At 43.3% G+C, this 14,582-nt stretch overlaps 1 protein-coding gene and 1 long non-coding RNA gene across 2 annotated transcripts in view; both read right to left on the reverse strand.

Moving 5' to 3' along the window:
• Positions 1-14,582, reverse strand: part of Atpsckmt (ATP synthase c subunit lysine N-methyltransferase) — a 269,273-nt gene that overhangs the window by 53,557 nt on the left and 201,134 nt on the right. The gene's annotated exons all lie outside the window — the stretch shown is intronic.
• On the reverse strand, positions 7,231-13,417 carry LOC117283509. The gene is made up of 3 exons (XR_004514523.1): positions 13,309-13,417; positions 11,648-11,763; positions 7,231-8,228 (listed from the first exon to the last, which is right to left on the reverse strand). It is a non-coding gene; the product is annotated as an uncharacterized LOC117283509 (long non-coding RNA).

A 14,582-nucleotide genomic window follows, 5' to 3' on the forward strand; every position in this document is an offset into this window, starting at 1 on the left:
CCTATCACTTTACCACAGAAATACCTCAGGAAAATATGATTCAAACCCTGAACTTCTCTCTCACAAGTTGCAGCCAATGACCAGAGAACCTCTCTGTCAATGCTGGAAAGTCGGGAAGGCTGAAACAATGTTAAAACAGAATTAAAGGATTCTCTACACAAAGAACAAGACCACACAGAGACTAGGATACTGTGGTCCACAACTTCCAATGCAGAGGCAGCGATGGAGTCTGAGTCAAAAAAGACCGCACTCACACATCCTGGCTTGGAGAGTGAGCGGCGGTCTGTCTGCTTTGCCTTCCTCACTTCCTTCTTGGTGGGAACCACACCTCCCCTCCTGGGGCTCTCAACCACAGGGCCTGTCACATCCTCCATTGGGTGTCATATTGGTTAGAAACAGAATCAATAGAACATATATATAACATGTATAACACCATATTCATATTATATATAATATATATATGTAAATATTGTCCTAGTCATTTTGTCGCTTCGCTTGAGGCCCCCGGGGTGGGACTCTCCACAGATTCAAATGAATGAAAAGAAACATCTGCTAGATCTCCTAAGGAAAACGACTCAAGCACTAAAGAAAGGAAACATCTCACCAGCAGAGAAGGGGGTTGGCAGATCTTAGGTTTTGCACAACTCAAGACTGAGCTAAATGAAGTGAGGGTCAGATAAAAATTTCTACAGAGGGAGGGTGGATAGCAGGCACCAAGACAGAGCAGAGGAGCGAGTTCTAGTGTTCAGCACCATAGGGTGGCTCACAACCTACTATGTATTTCGTGAAGAAATAGAAGAGAGCTTCAAGCCTCCAAAGGTAAAGAAATTACAAGGAGATAGATATGATAATCATCCAGATTGATCATACACATTGCATACATGTATTAACATATCCTACTGTATCTTATAAATAGGTATAATTATGTGTTAATTTAAAAGAATAATAAACCAACAAAATGGTTTCTGTTGGTAAGTTTAAGGGTACTCAAGCTGTGTGCTTGAGAAAAATGTTTCAGTAATAAACTCCACCTCCACAAACAGGATAGAAGAGGAGCCCAGGAAAGATGCCATGCGATACTCAGTGGGTGAGAGCCCGTGTCTAACCATGGCACCCGGAGGAGGCTGGCCCATCTCCTCAGGTGGCACTTCCTGCAGAGTGGTCCAAAGAACGGTTAAGGACCTGAGGTCTGGGTGTGTCGATCAGTTTGGTGCGTACCTACTTCAGAGCATGTGCCCAATATATGGTAATTGTTTGGTGTATGTGATCATTTAAAAAAAAAAAAAACAGGAGAGAGTTCACTGAGCTCATGGGGTGGTAATAAAGGGCAGTCCATTAGGTGTCCACGTGGAAGGTGGAGTCTGCTTGTGATCTACTTCCCCTGCAGCCCGACAGAGCCATTGTTGTCCACCTAAAAGGACCTGAGGGTTTTCAGCAATCGGGGACATTCACAGCAGTGAGACAGATGTGCAAATTTGGGTGCTGTGCTGTTATTACTGCTTTTGTGTACATTGGAGATTTGAGGCATTTCGAGAGGACCTGACCTACAAACCCAACAGATTAACTTTGTCATTCCATTAAAATGGGCAATTTGTTCTTGACTTGAGACTTTAAGCTGGAAAGTTGAAGAAAATTTGGCTAAGTTTGTAAATAGCATTGAACTTGGATTTACTATATTCATAATTTAAATTTACTACATTAACTAGAGAGGAGAAATCAAATATATTATATTTATACATGTAGTAAAAATGTTTAAAGGAATTTAATTAACCAAGTTGTAAATGTGGCTGATAATTTGAGGTAGTTTTGTCTGTTCAACTGGAACACTAATAAAAACACCCTTGAACTGGATTATTAAAATTCACTGGGTTTGTAAAAAGAGCATTAAGATTTATAAGTGGGATCTAGAGGGGCCTAAAGAAAACAAGACCTTTTGATGTTTTATTTGAAGAAATGGAAAATTAATTTAAAACCGCAAATTATTATGTCATCCCTTTGGGGATGAAAAGCAACCTTAGAGATAAAAAAGAAATTCACGTCAACATATCAAAACTTTGAATCATTATTAATTGAGATGTTGCATGAATCTCTCCTGGAAAGAATCACAGCCATCTAGGAGAGTTGCTGAGCAATATTCTTGATCATGTACGTCTAATAGAAAAACACTTTTGAGACTGTCTCTCCAATGTGTGTCTACTTAGTGACATGCTGTGCAGGCACTGCCAGATTGTGCCCAGAGCCCCCTTCGTGGGAAGACTGGTGGATGGGCTGTTTGGGTCACTAAAGGCAGAGAGCCCCTGGTGGGCCTCTGGTGGCCAGTCCCTTGGGGACTTTTGAGGTCATCCCTCCTCAAACCAGGCACACACGGCGACACATCCACACAGATGTGTGAGGGCCCAGCCAATGACCAGCTCTGGGCCATCCTAGCCCCTGAGATCTGCGTGGTTCAGCCCAGGCTGCCTGAGGCCTACCTCACAGCATGAGCTCTTACACTGCCCCAGCCAGACTCCTTCTGCTCTCCCACAGTTACTAATGCCTGGGCGAGTAAATATCCCATCTGCTCCTCTCCTTCCAGAATCTGCTTTCTGAGTAATCCAGTCTCAGTCAGTCTGTTGAACACTAGAAAAGCCTAATATCTTTATGGTTTTAATATCTTCTGTCTCGGAAGAAAAGTAAAGAGACCAGAAATCTAATGAGAAATAATGGATAACTGAAGCACTTTCATATTGGTTAGAAACAGAATCAATAGAACATATATATAACATGTATAACACCATATTCATATTATATATAATATATATATGTAAATATTGTCCTAGTCATTTTGTCGCTGAAACACAATACCTTAAAGGTATTAAACACCCACAACTTAAAGGAGTTTATTTGGCCTCATCGTTACAGAAGTTTCAGTCCATGGTTGGGAGGCTTAGATGCCGGAATGGCAGGATGGAAGGGACTACTGCAGAGGACAGCTGCTTATGTCGTGGAGGACAGGAAGCAGGGATGGAGGGGAGGGGCTGGGAAGGGAGATGCACCCTTCCGGGACACAGCCCCAGGGGCCTCCTCTCTGACCGGTCCCACCTCCTAACGTCACTTTCAGCTGTAGCACTTTATGATCCAATCACCTCCCAAACACATGAGGCTTCGGGGGAACATCCCAGATGTAAGTAGTAATAACTGCATGAGTGAGAGAGAGAGAGAGAGAGAGAGAGAGAGAGAGAGAGAGAGATGATAGATGAAATTAGGCAATGGTTTTATTTGGAAGGCTTATAGAACCAGGCATGGGAGACTCCACCATGGCGGTCTGCATGCTGGAAAGCCAGAGGATTCAGGAGCTGCTCAGCCTGAGACGCATGAAGCCACACATAAGAGGAATCAGTGCAGCCAGCACAAGTCCAAGACCAAAAGCCTGGAAGTTTCTTGGAGAGTCACTGCTGAGAGTCCGAGCTGAAAGGCAGAAGAAGCAGGAGTCTGATGTGCACCGGTAATGGGGGAAGCAAGACATGCACTCATTCAAGCAGCACGGAACTCTTCAGATACAGGCGACTTCCTCCTCCTTCCGCTTTCACTCCCTCCGGCTGCAAGCCTATTGGTGGTGCCACCTACAGTTAGGCAGGGCCGTCCCCTCAGTCTGCTGGCCCACATGGCAGTCATCCCTGATGCCCTGCACACACCCACAACTGTGCTTTGCTAACCTGATGGCCTTTCTTAATGCAGTCAAGCTACCGATCACGATAACGGTCACAACTTATCATAGCCCACTGCAGCTGCTATAAGAAAATATCTTAGAATAAGTAGCTTATAAACAACTGGAATTTATTACATACAGTTCTGGAGACTGGGAAGTCCAAGATCAAAATGCCAACAGATCCAGTTTCTGGTGAAGCCCTCTCTGTTTCAAAGATGGTGCCTCCTAAGCATCTTCGTGTGGCAGAAGGTGGCCAGGGAGCTCTCTTGGGGCTTTCTGTAGAAGGCTGAGGGAACCTCAGTAACTTGCTCACTTTCCAGAGGCTTCACCTCCTAACACGGCCACAGTGGATATTATTAGGTTCTAATAAATGACTTGAGAAAACACCATATTCAGACCATAGCAGCCCGGCTGCGCGGTGCACAACTTAGGAAAGTAACCTCGTCACACACTGCATGCTATGTGGCATCTCATCGTGGGACCTACAGTTTTCACAGCTTGCCCACTCTGACTTTGCTCATGGCTGGGAGCTGTCCTACGTCACCATCACTGCCTGCATGAGAGCAACATGATGAGAACCAGGACTCAGTCCTGCAGATTAGATTTCTGCTTCCAAGGAGACTGAGTGATGCTCCATCCCGACTTCCAGTTCTTCCCCGAATGCTATGCATTAAACAAACAGAAGAAGAGCTGGAAAGGTGGACATCTTGGGTGACTCCAGAGAATTATTCGAAGCGAAAAACCACCTCAAACTGTTACAGACTATATGGGTTTTTTTTTCATTAAGTTTATTGATATATTCTAGGCACACAATACAGATCTATTCATCATTGGGAACTGGTACCTTACATCTTGGTTATTTTTTCCCCATTCTCCTGCCCTCCCTTCAACCCCTCCAAACTATACAGTTTTATGTATACAACTTCCTCCAAATGGCAAGGAATTTAGAAATGAAGAACAGATTCTGGGTTGCCAGGGGTCACGAAAATAGTATAATCAAGAAAACATGTTTAAATTTTTTGATTTTATTGCAGTAAAAGACACCTTGCCACTTTCCCGCCCCCCAAAACAATTCTGCTTGTCTCAAACGCACTTACTGTTGCCGCTCTCAGAAGCAGCTCGGAAGCCCTCCTTCATGAGTGTCTTCTTCAGCTGTCTGTCTCGTCTGCCTCAATGTCCTGAACTAATTCAAAATGTTTGCCTTTAATAGTCATTTGCGGTGGAAGAGCCAGAAGTCACACGGTGCCATTTCAGTGAAAAAGATAAATGAGGCCTTACAATACTGTTTTTATTTGACAGAAATTTCTGTTAACATCTGATCGGTATGGCGTGATGAAAAACAATGTAGGGGTCACGAAAATAGTATAATCAAGAAAACATGTTTAAATTTTTTGATTTTATTGCAGTAAAAGACACCTTGCCACTTTCCCGCCCCCCAAAACAATTCTGCTTGTCTCAAACGCACTTACTGTTGCCGCTCTCAGAAGCAGCTCGGAAGCCCTCCTTCATGAGTGTCTTCTTCAGCTGTCTGTCTCGTCTGCCTCAATGTCCTGAAGTAATTCAAAATGTTTGCCTTTAATAGTCATTTGCGGGGGAAGAGCCAGAAGTCACACGGTGCCATTTCAGTGAAAAAGATAAATGAGGCCTTACCATACTGTTTTTATTTGACAGAAATTTCTGTTAACATCTGATCGGTATGGCATGATGAAAAACAATGGTAGACGAATAGTTTCTCTGATGTGAATAAACTGTAATAGTACATAAGATCCTAATGAGGTGACTGACATTGTGAAATGGGAAGAAAAGGGCTAAAGGTGTAGGGAAGGTGGGATGGGTAGGGGAAGGGGAATAAGGGAAAAGAAAAAATGTGACAAAATGAAAAGATGGAAATAAAGTGGTTGTAGATGGGGAGGGGAGGAGAGGTGAAGGGAGGGCAGGGACAAGGGGAAAAAATGAGAACCAAGACCTGTCATGTAGAGGTACAAGATCCCAACAATGAATGTAACTGTACTGTATCCCTAAAATGTACCAAAAAACTCAATTAAAAAGAAAAACAATGGTACATGTTTAAACCAATGTATTACAGTAAAAGACATAGTACCCTTAATCCCCTCAAAATATCTACCTGTTGCTTCAGACACTTTTACCCCATCATTCTTGACAACGGGTCCTTTATTGTACTGAGGTTTCAAAATTGTAATCATGTACCATATTTTCCAATCACCCTTTCTGAAAGAAATTATGCGGGATCCTCATGGTTATGGGAATTCTCTGTACCTTTACTACTTTAGTGTGCATGTCCTTCCTGAGATGTCACACCATTTTGCAAGATGCCCCCACTGAAGGAAAGCAAGTAAAAGGTTCATGGTTGTTTCTATGTTAGTACTTCTTACAATGGTTGTGAAACTCCAGTGATCTCAAAATAAAAAGTGTAATTTTATTAAAAAAAAAAAACTCTCTCGGGGAGATGTTAGCAATGAGAGAAAAATCTTGTGGTCTAAGTGGAATACGTCTTAATTCCTAGATGCTCAGTGGTTGCAGGGAGGGGTTGGAGAATGATGAATCGGATATGCTGGCAACATTCCCAAAGTCGGCATGAAAAGTAAGTCAATTCTCAGATATGAATTTACCATCGAGCTAATAAACTTCAAGCTTCGGAGCTAAATTTAAGCTCGCACATGATCCTTCTGCGGCCCTAGGATACCCCCTGCAGTCTGTGGGCGTGAGTAGTATCTGTAAGATATTACCCAATATCAGTGAAGATCTTTATCTCTCCTTTTACCCCAGTTTTTCCACGTTCCATTTCTTTTCATGCTAGGCAGTGATGGGAGGACTACAGACATTTCAGGGATGGAAGAAGTTGAATAGGAGAAACAAGTAGTTTGCTTTGTCAGTTGAGGCTAACGAGGTTATGCAGCACAGTCGTTTCCATGACTAAATTGCTGCTGGCCACCTCAGGATAGGCATGCTTCATGGGTTTCCCTGCCACCCGATGTGCCACTTAACCCAGGAGCATGGCATGAAGGTACAGAGTCAGAGGTCAGACTCCACCCCAACTCTATCTGTGACCCTGCTATGGACTGAATCGTGTCCCTCTGAAAGTCTTGTGTTGAAGCCTTATCCCCCAGTGTGACTACATTGTAGGTAGCACCTTTAAGAGGTGCCCCGATCTGTTTTCTGTGACCATAACAAAACACTTAAAGCTGGATACTTTACTTCAAAAGGACTTTGTTTCACTCACAATTCTGGAGATGTCAGTACCTGCTTGGTTCCTGTGAGGGCCTCTGGCTAAATTACAACATGGCATATGATTTCACAACAGGAGTACATGTGAGAGGAAATCACAATTCAAGCCAGGAAGTTGATGGGTCAGAATTAAGGACAGGCTCTCTCTTTCATAGCAGTTCATTCTTGGGGAAATCAACTGTGCTCTCAGGAAGTACAGCAACCCACTTGGAGGGTAATGCACCCCAAATACCTAGTTACCTTGCACCAGCCCCACCTCTTAAGGGTTCCAGCGTCCCAACACCACCTCTAGAATTAAGGACAGGCTTGCTCTTTCATAGCAGTTCATTCTTGGGGAAATCAACTGTGCTCTCAGGAAGTACAGCAACCCACTTGGAGGGTAATGCACCCCAAATACCTAGTTACCTTGCACCAGCCCCACCTCTTAAGGGTTCCAGCGCCTCCCAACACCACCTCACTGGACACCCTGCTTCTGTGCTTCAAACAGCAGCCAAGCCACGGCAGAGGTCATTGAGATTAAGTAAGACCATAGGGACAGAACCTTACTCCAACAGAGTAGGGTCCTTGAGGAGGAAGAGGCACCCAGATGTTCATACACAGAGACAACGGTCGTGTGAGGACACGGGCAGAGGCAGGCCACCTGCAAGCCAAGGAGAGGCCTCGAGAGAAGCCACATCTGCCACGAGCTCAATCTTGGACTCATAGCCTCCAGAACTGCAAGACAATAAATTTCTGTTGTTTAAGCCACCAAGGCTGTAGCATTTCATTAAGGCTTTCTGAGAAGACTTCATCTAACACCTCAAACATGGCCATAGTGGAGGAAGAACACGGTTGGGCAGGTGTGGAGCCAAAAGTTCAAAGGGATAAAATTATAAGCAGAGTGTTCAGTTATGAATCCAAGTCCAAACAGAATTGCTCTTCTGTGAAAACAAAAGCTCAAAATATGAAATGTTTACAACACAAAACACACCCTTCTCTTTATGCAAGTCATTTAAAGTAGAACTGATCCTGTGTTTTAAGAGGTCAAACAATAAGTTCTACAAACTCCTGAGTGGTTGATGTCTTCTACAACCCCATGCATGGGCTGGCACCGTTTGTTACTATGGTATCTCACTCACCCTGATGGAAAATGTCAGGCCGAATCCAACCGGCCCAGTGCAATCAGATGGAGAACCCAGAGTTCCAGTGACAGAACTGCTTCTCACATGAACAGTACCTCAGTGAATACAGCGTATGAGATAACAGTTACATATCACATAGCCCAGTGGAACAGGATGACCACAGAGTGTGTAGCCTAAAAGATGGGGAGAAAAAGAGTCAGGGCTCAAAATCAGTTAATGAACGTCCATATGCTATTGTTCAGCATTTTGTAATATTGGTGGCATTTGATAACTTTTTATTAAAAAATTTGACCTTTCACTTAAAAATGATTTAGAAGCCAGGCATGGTGGCACACACCTGTAATCCCAGCACTCGGGAGGCTGAGGCAGGAGGATTGCTGTGAGTTAGAGACCAGGCTGGGCTACATGGTGAGTTCCAGGTCAGTCTCAACTACATAGCAAGACTAAGTCTCAAAAACAAAAAAAAGATTTAGGATACTTGTTTCTCTTTCATCATATTCTTTTCTCTCTTTTTTTGTTTGTTTGTTTGCTTTTTTGAGACAGGTTCTCACTATGTAGTTGAGATTGACCTGGAACTCACCATGTAGCCCAGGCTGGTCTCTAACACACAGCGATCCTCCTGCCTCAGCCTCCCAGAGTGCTGGGATTACAGGCATACACCACCACGCCCGGCATCTTTTCTCTCTTTATCCAACCTAAATAATTCATAAATAACTACTCTGATTTTGTATTTGTCATTTAGTGTTCTGTTTTCTGAATGCCTCTTCTGCCCCTGAAGTTAATAAACTCCACTGCATCTGAGTCTACCTAATGGTGGACCAAGTAAGAGCCCAGCAGCAGAGGCATTTGCTTGTTTTAAGTCACAGGGCATCACCACTGTCTTGGCACACAGAACAGCTTTGGGTTGAAGATAGATTTTTCTATCTTATCAGAAATAGTAGATATTTCTGTTTGAGAAAGTGACTGACGAAAGCCAAATTTTGGATATGAGGGGTTTTGTGGGGTTTTTTTGGGGGGTAGTAAAAGTAAGCAGTTGTTCACCTACATTTTTCCTCTTAATTTATGAACTTTCTCAATCTATGGCCAAAAAATATAAATCTAATGTAAAAGGGCTCTTTCGGCACCTATAAAATAAGATTTTACAGTGATAAGGCAGTTGTTGGGAGAATTTTCTTGACACTTAAAATAGTCAGATTCACAGGCAAGGGCCTCACTCCAGTCTAGCATCACCAAAGAGAGAGAGAGAGGGTGGGGAGAGAACTGAAGAAAATCTACATTTATTTGGTAAACTACACGTGTATAAATTCACTTTAATCTAGAACCTGGGGTAGTGATTCCACATTTCCAGTGTCCCAATCAGGAATCTTCACTGCAGGAATAATTCCTCAGTCAGTGTCTGAGACACTTTTTACAAGCCTACAACATTGAGCTTTCCGCTACTACACTGTGGCTCTGAATCAGTCTGTTAATCAGCAAAAGACGATACACGTGGTTTTTGTTGGTTCAGGTAGGTGAGCTGTCTAAAATTCCTTCCAGGCACCCCTACCCAGGTATGAGCAGGACAGAGTCTGGTTAGCAGGCTGAATTGATCCCACTGATTGCTAAGTGTCGGTCTGTAGCTTTTTGAAGAGGCTAAGGACAATGAACTTGGACTTCCCAGAGCTTCCACAGGCTGGTTTTGTGCTACCTTGTTAACAAAGATTGTTTGGGTCAGAATTCATTCTGAGACTTGCTTTGTTTTTGGTGTTTACTAACGATGTTGTAAACAATAGGAAGTACAGCCCTTCCCATCTGTGGGAGGCCATCTATAGCCACAGAAATCACAGGACTGGGCTAGACTGACCCATCTGCTGCTGTAAGCCTTCCCGGAGTCTGACCTCCAGTCACAACTGTCACCTCCCAACCACAGCCACTTCCACCAGGGAGGAAAATACTGACTCAAGAGCGTAACCCAAGTCCTGAACCTTCATAATCATAGAAACATCTCTCCTTGGCACAAATATATGAAGAAAATAATGTTGGCATGGTTTAGCTTTTAGAAATTCATTTAATTTTGTCTCAGGTAATTAGTTTATTTGTCCTCTGAAAGTGACCCAAAACCTATCCATTTGGAATCTATTACTCACAGACATATAATGGTTGCTAGGCAACATCATGCATTGTTATTTCTTCATCTAATTTAAAATTCTCAATTCACAGTAAAGGTCTTCAGAGAGAAGTTATTGTTCAGGGTGGGCCAAATACCATTTTTCACTGTAGCCCATTCAATTTAGAAAAGAAATTACAGTGCACTGTTTAATCAACATAAAATGATTTGTACAGAACATTTAACATCTTCTTGAGGGATAGCTGTGTTCTTTGCTAATCATATCTACTTAATTTATTTTAAACTTTCTGAAGGAGATTTCCTTTCTCCTTCAATCTTTGCTCTTTTTCCCAGTCCCCTAACTTTCAGGCCAATTTATAGCTACTCTTTGGTATGGGAATTGGGAGATGTGGGAAGGAAGACTCAAAAATACAAGCTAAACTCTTATCCTGCAGTTGAGTCATGCAAAAGGGGCCTCCGAGTACAGCCGTCGTCAGAACGAGTCACTTCCCAAAATTCCAATTCCATTCAAAAGAAGATGTATTTAACATTGCTGTTATGTGATATCAACGCTGCAAAATCAATAAGTTGGAAGTTCTGACTGTCGTCAGAACGAGTCACTTCCCAAAATTCCAATTCCATTCAAAAGAAGATGTATTTAACATTGTTGTTATGTGATATCAACGCTGCAAAAATCAATAAGTTGGAAGTTCTGATGCTAATCTGGCTTTGCTTCAAGCATCTTGAGAGAACATGGCGAGGTGTCCTCCCAAAGGATAGGATGTCACATTTCTTCATTTGCCCAGGAATATTTCCTGACATTGAGATTAACTTCTTGGCAAAACTTGTTGGAAGGAAGTACATTTACATAAAGCAGGCAGAGGCATGAGCATTGCACATGTTGAAACATCACAAGAATTGGGACATTAAAATATTGCTTGGAATCTGGAACAATCGAGAATAAAACCCCAAAGTTTGGGCTAATGAAACAAAAGAACTAACAAGGTGAATAAATGGGGGAAATATGTAGAATATTGTAAAAGAAATGGAAGTTGATTGCCATAACAATATGGAGAAAATCTGATTTTCTTAGCAGTAAAGTCTTGCAGAACAAGACTGATTTTCATTGTTCTGTAACCTTTCTAAGCTTCTTGGCTTGGGCGGGTGTGCATGTGAGTAGGGAAGACACTGTGTTGAGAGGATGTTTAAATTACAACATAATAGGGGGCCAATAAGTTACTGGGGTGGGGGTTGTTGGTTCTTGGCTCTTGTGATTTGTTTTTATTATAAAGGCTGTGATGTTTTAGGAGCAGCTTATCACACCAGAAAAGAAACTGGGGAAGGAGTTGACATTCAGCAAAGAGGCTGACTAGGGTTTGCTGTAGACATGAGGCTCAGTGTTCCCACAAGAGACAACCAAGCACACTGGTTAAAGAACCAAATCTACCTGGGTGCAAATCTGAGCTGTGCTCTTTTAACCCCGTGACCTTGGACCGACCCACGTACCTTCTGTACCTCTGCAGGCCCCTTTGTAAAATGGACACAGTAAGAAGTTCAAGCCAGGGATTTAGCTCAGTGGTTCCATTGCCTGTCTTGCAAGTGCAAGGACCTGAGTTCAATCCCTGGAACAAAAGAAAAAAAAATTGAAGAAACTCAAAATGTCATCATGAAGATGAGTTAACACACAACAGGGCCAGCTTCCTGGGTCACAATTTCTATAGCCCCTTGCCTCTGTCGTCGTCTCAAAATTCTTAAATCATTTTTAAACAAGAGATGCAGTATGTTCATTTTGATATGGGCCCCAGAAATTGTGTACAGGTCCCTAAATCCAAGTGGCATTTATGACAAAGAGCCTGGCCCAGCATCAGCATCAGTTATTATCTTTATTACTACACACACATACTCACACACGGATGCCTGCACGCACGTGCGTGTGCACGTGTGCGCGCGCACACACACACACACACACACACACACGCACGCGCGCGCGTGCTCATACTAATTTAGGAAAGCTTCCAGGACCCAGATCTGATTGTGAAGTTGGAATCTTAAGGAGAAGGGGGAGCAAAGGATTGGTGGAGAAGCCGGCCCTGGGTGTAGGATTCTCACTTCTGCAGTTTCCCACTGACAGAGCAGGATGAGCACAAGGACTTCCCAAGGGGACGCGGCCACATCTGAGCTATTTTTCTTCCAAGTTCGAGAAAGAAGTACATAAGCCAACAAAATATGCATTGACAAGGAATTCTTGAAGAATCCCTTTCAGGGACTAGCTGATGGCGGACGATGGGTACTTCAATTATTTACACATAAACAGGTATTTTGAAAGTATGAGAGATTGTCTAAAGATATTTTATCCTTTTAAGCGTTTAAACATCAGGCCTGCCTTGTCATTCTCGGGGTAAGAGAACCATGCAGATCCATGTGCTTTTATGTCTAAATATAAACAAGTTATCAGGCCAATAAACTTCTAAATAAATCACATTCTATTCTCCTCGTACCTTGTTAAATGCACCTTCAAATGACCCAGAGGGTCAAGCTCAAGTTTGGAAATCCTTTATTTTCTGAAAGTTGCTACGCACATGTGCGTAAACACTCCTGCCCTTATCTCCTAGCTCCAGCCACCTCTCCTTCGTGTAAACCAAAAAATCCCAGCCACGCACAGGGTCTGGGGACACATGCACACCGGTGCCCTCCAGAGGACAACGAGACAAGACTCCTGCATAGTCCTTGGAAGAGGATCAAGTCTATTTGGACAGGAAATCCCAGGGCCTGGGACACCACCAGAAGGAGACAGAGAAAGCAACACAGGGGGCAATTGTGAGGCTGAGTTCTGTACCCAGACTCCTCACCTGGTAAAGGGGCATGGGCAGAAGTGAGTGAGGCCAGGCCCTCCCAGCACACACTGCCCCCGAAATCTTAACCCTCACTGAGTCTCTCCTTAAATAAAATTAGGTCATCTGCATTACGCTGTCACAAACTCCAAATAATTATGCCTTTGTGCACAGAGACATCCACCTTTTCTAGAGTCCAATTTGTGTTTCCAATTGCACTCCCAATTACCCCCTCCATCTCCTGCCTGGCCTTCCAATTCCTTCCAGCCAGCAGCCTCCAATTCCACCTCTACCCCAAATAAATTTCTTAATCTTTAACTTAAAAGGTTAACACACATTTGCCAGCTGCTCCCCTGCAGTCACCACTGAAAATTCCAAACTATTCCAGATTCACTTCCCAGTGATGAGACGGGGCACCTTCTGCAGGAGTGAATAGGTCCATTTCTCTCGCCGTGCTATACCTAAAGTGGGAATTTGAGAAACGTCGCTATTAGTATGAAGATCAAAACAAAAAAGGGAGAGGGAGAAATATCACAGCAAATGGAGCCTATGGGTGTTCTAAATTTAGCTGTCCTCAGGGCTAGTACTGAGAGTCTAGGGACCCATTAGAAAATCCTTTATCTGCCGTTGCCACTTGTATCTGACAAGTATTGACTTGAGGTGTGTTTTGAATAAACAATGCAAGCAAAGCCTTGGGCAGGGCTTGACTCCTAAGTCACTGTTTAACATGCTAGAAAGTTGACAGGACGCTCGGCTCACAGTTCCGAGATGGGTGCTACCTTTTCAGTGGCAGTGGATGTCTCCAGCAATCCCCTCAGCCTCTCTCCCTACTCTGTAAAGAGTCACAGAATGCTGGGCTGGGGGAAAAAAAAGCTCTGTGAGACTCAAGTTTAATGCTCCAGCTTCGCCCTTGAAAATACAGAGGCATGGGGCTGTAATACAACACACCAGTGTCACACAGACCATGGAAGAGAAGTCGCAAGCTCCCTCGGGAGTGGTTTACATGTGTTCACTCACAGGGCCCAGCTAGGTCTAAAAAATCTCAGCTTTTTAAGATGAAAACATTTTAGTAAAACCAGCATCTTAATCAGGACAAGCATGGTGCTCACCCTTAGATCCTTCATGCTGGAAAAAAAAATTAGTGGTGTTATTTTTAAAAATCAAGTATTTTCTATTCACTAGGAAATCAACAGGATAATAGCAAGAAAAAAAGTGGCAGATGACCCAGGAAGAAGGCTGGAGAACTGTGTTCTGGGCAGGGTTCCAGAGCATCCCATGGTGGGCCATGGACAGGAGTTGCCAACTGACCTCAGAGATTTGGCTGTTTATACCTGAGTAGTTCCAACAATGACGAAAAGTCCTTGAGTGGCTGACACAAAGGCAACAAAAAGTCTCCCCTTGGAAGAAATCCTAGCATTTTCAACTGATAATAAAACCGCACAGCTGCAGGGTGATGCTTTGCTACACGTGTGTATCGGATAATGTTCCAGTCAGGTGAAACAATCCTATAAATCCTCAACTACTTATTTCTGTATGATGAAAACTTTCAAAACCCTTTGGTCTAGCTTTTAACTGTAACCCAGCTATGCAAAAACATAGCAGAACTTTGT

Source organism: Fukomys damarensis, unplaced genomic scaffold, assembly GCF_012274545.1.
Source record: "Fukomys damarensis isolate Sample0158 unplaced genomic scaffold, DMR_v1.0_HiC HiC_scaffold_1, whole genome shotgun sequence".
NCBI lineage: Eukaryota > Metazoa > Chordata > Mammalia > Rodentia > Bathyergidae > Fukomys > Fukomys damarensis.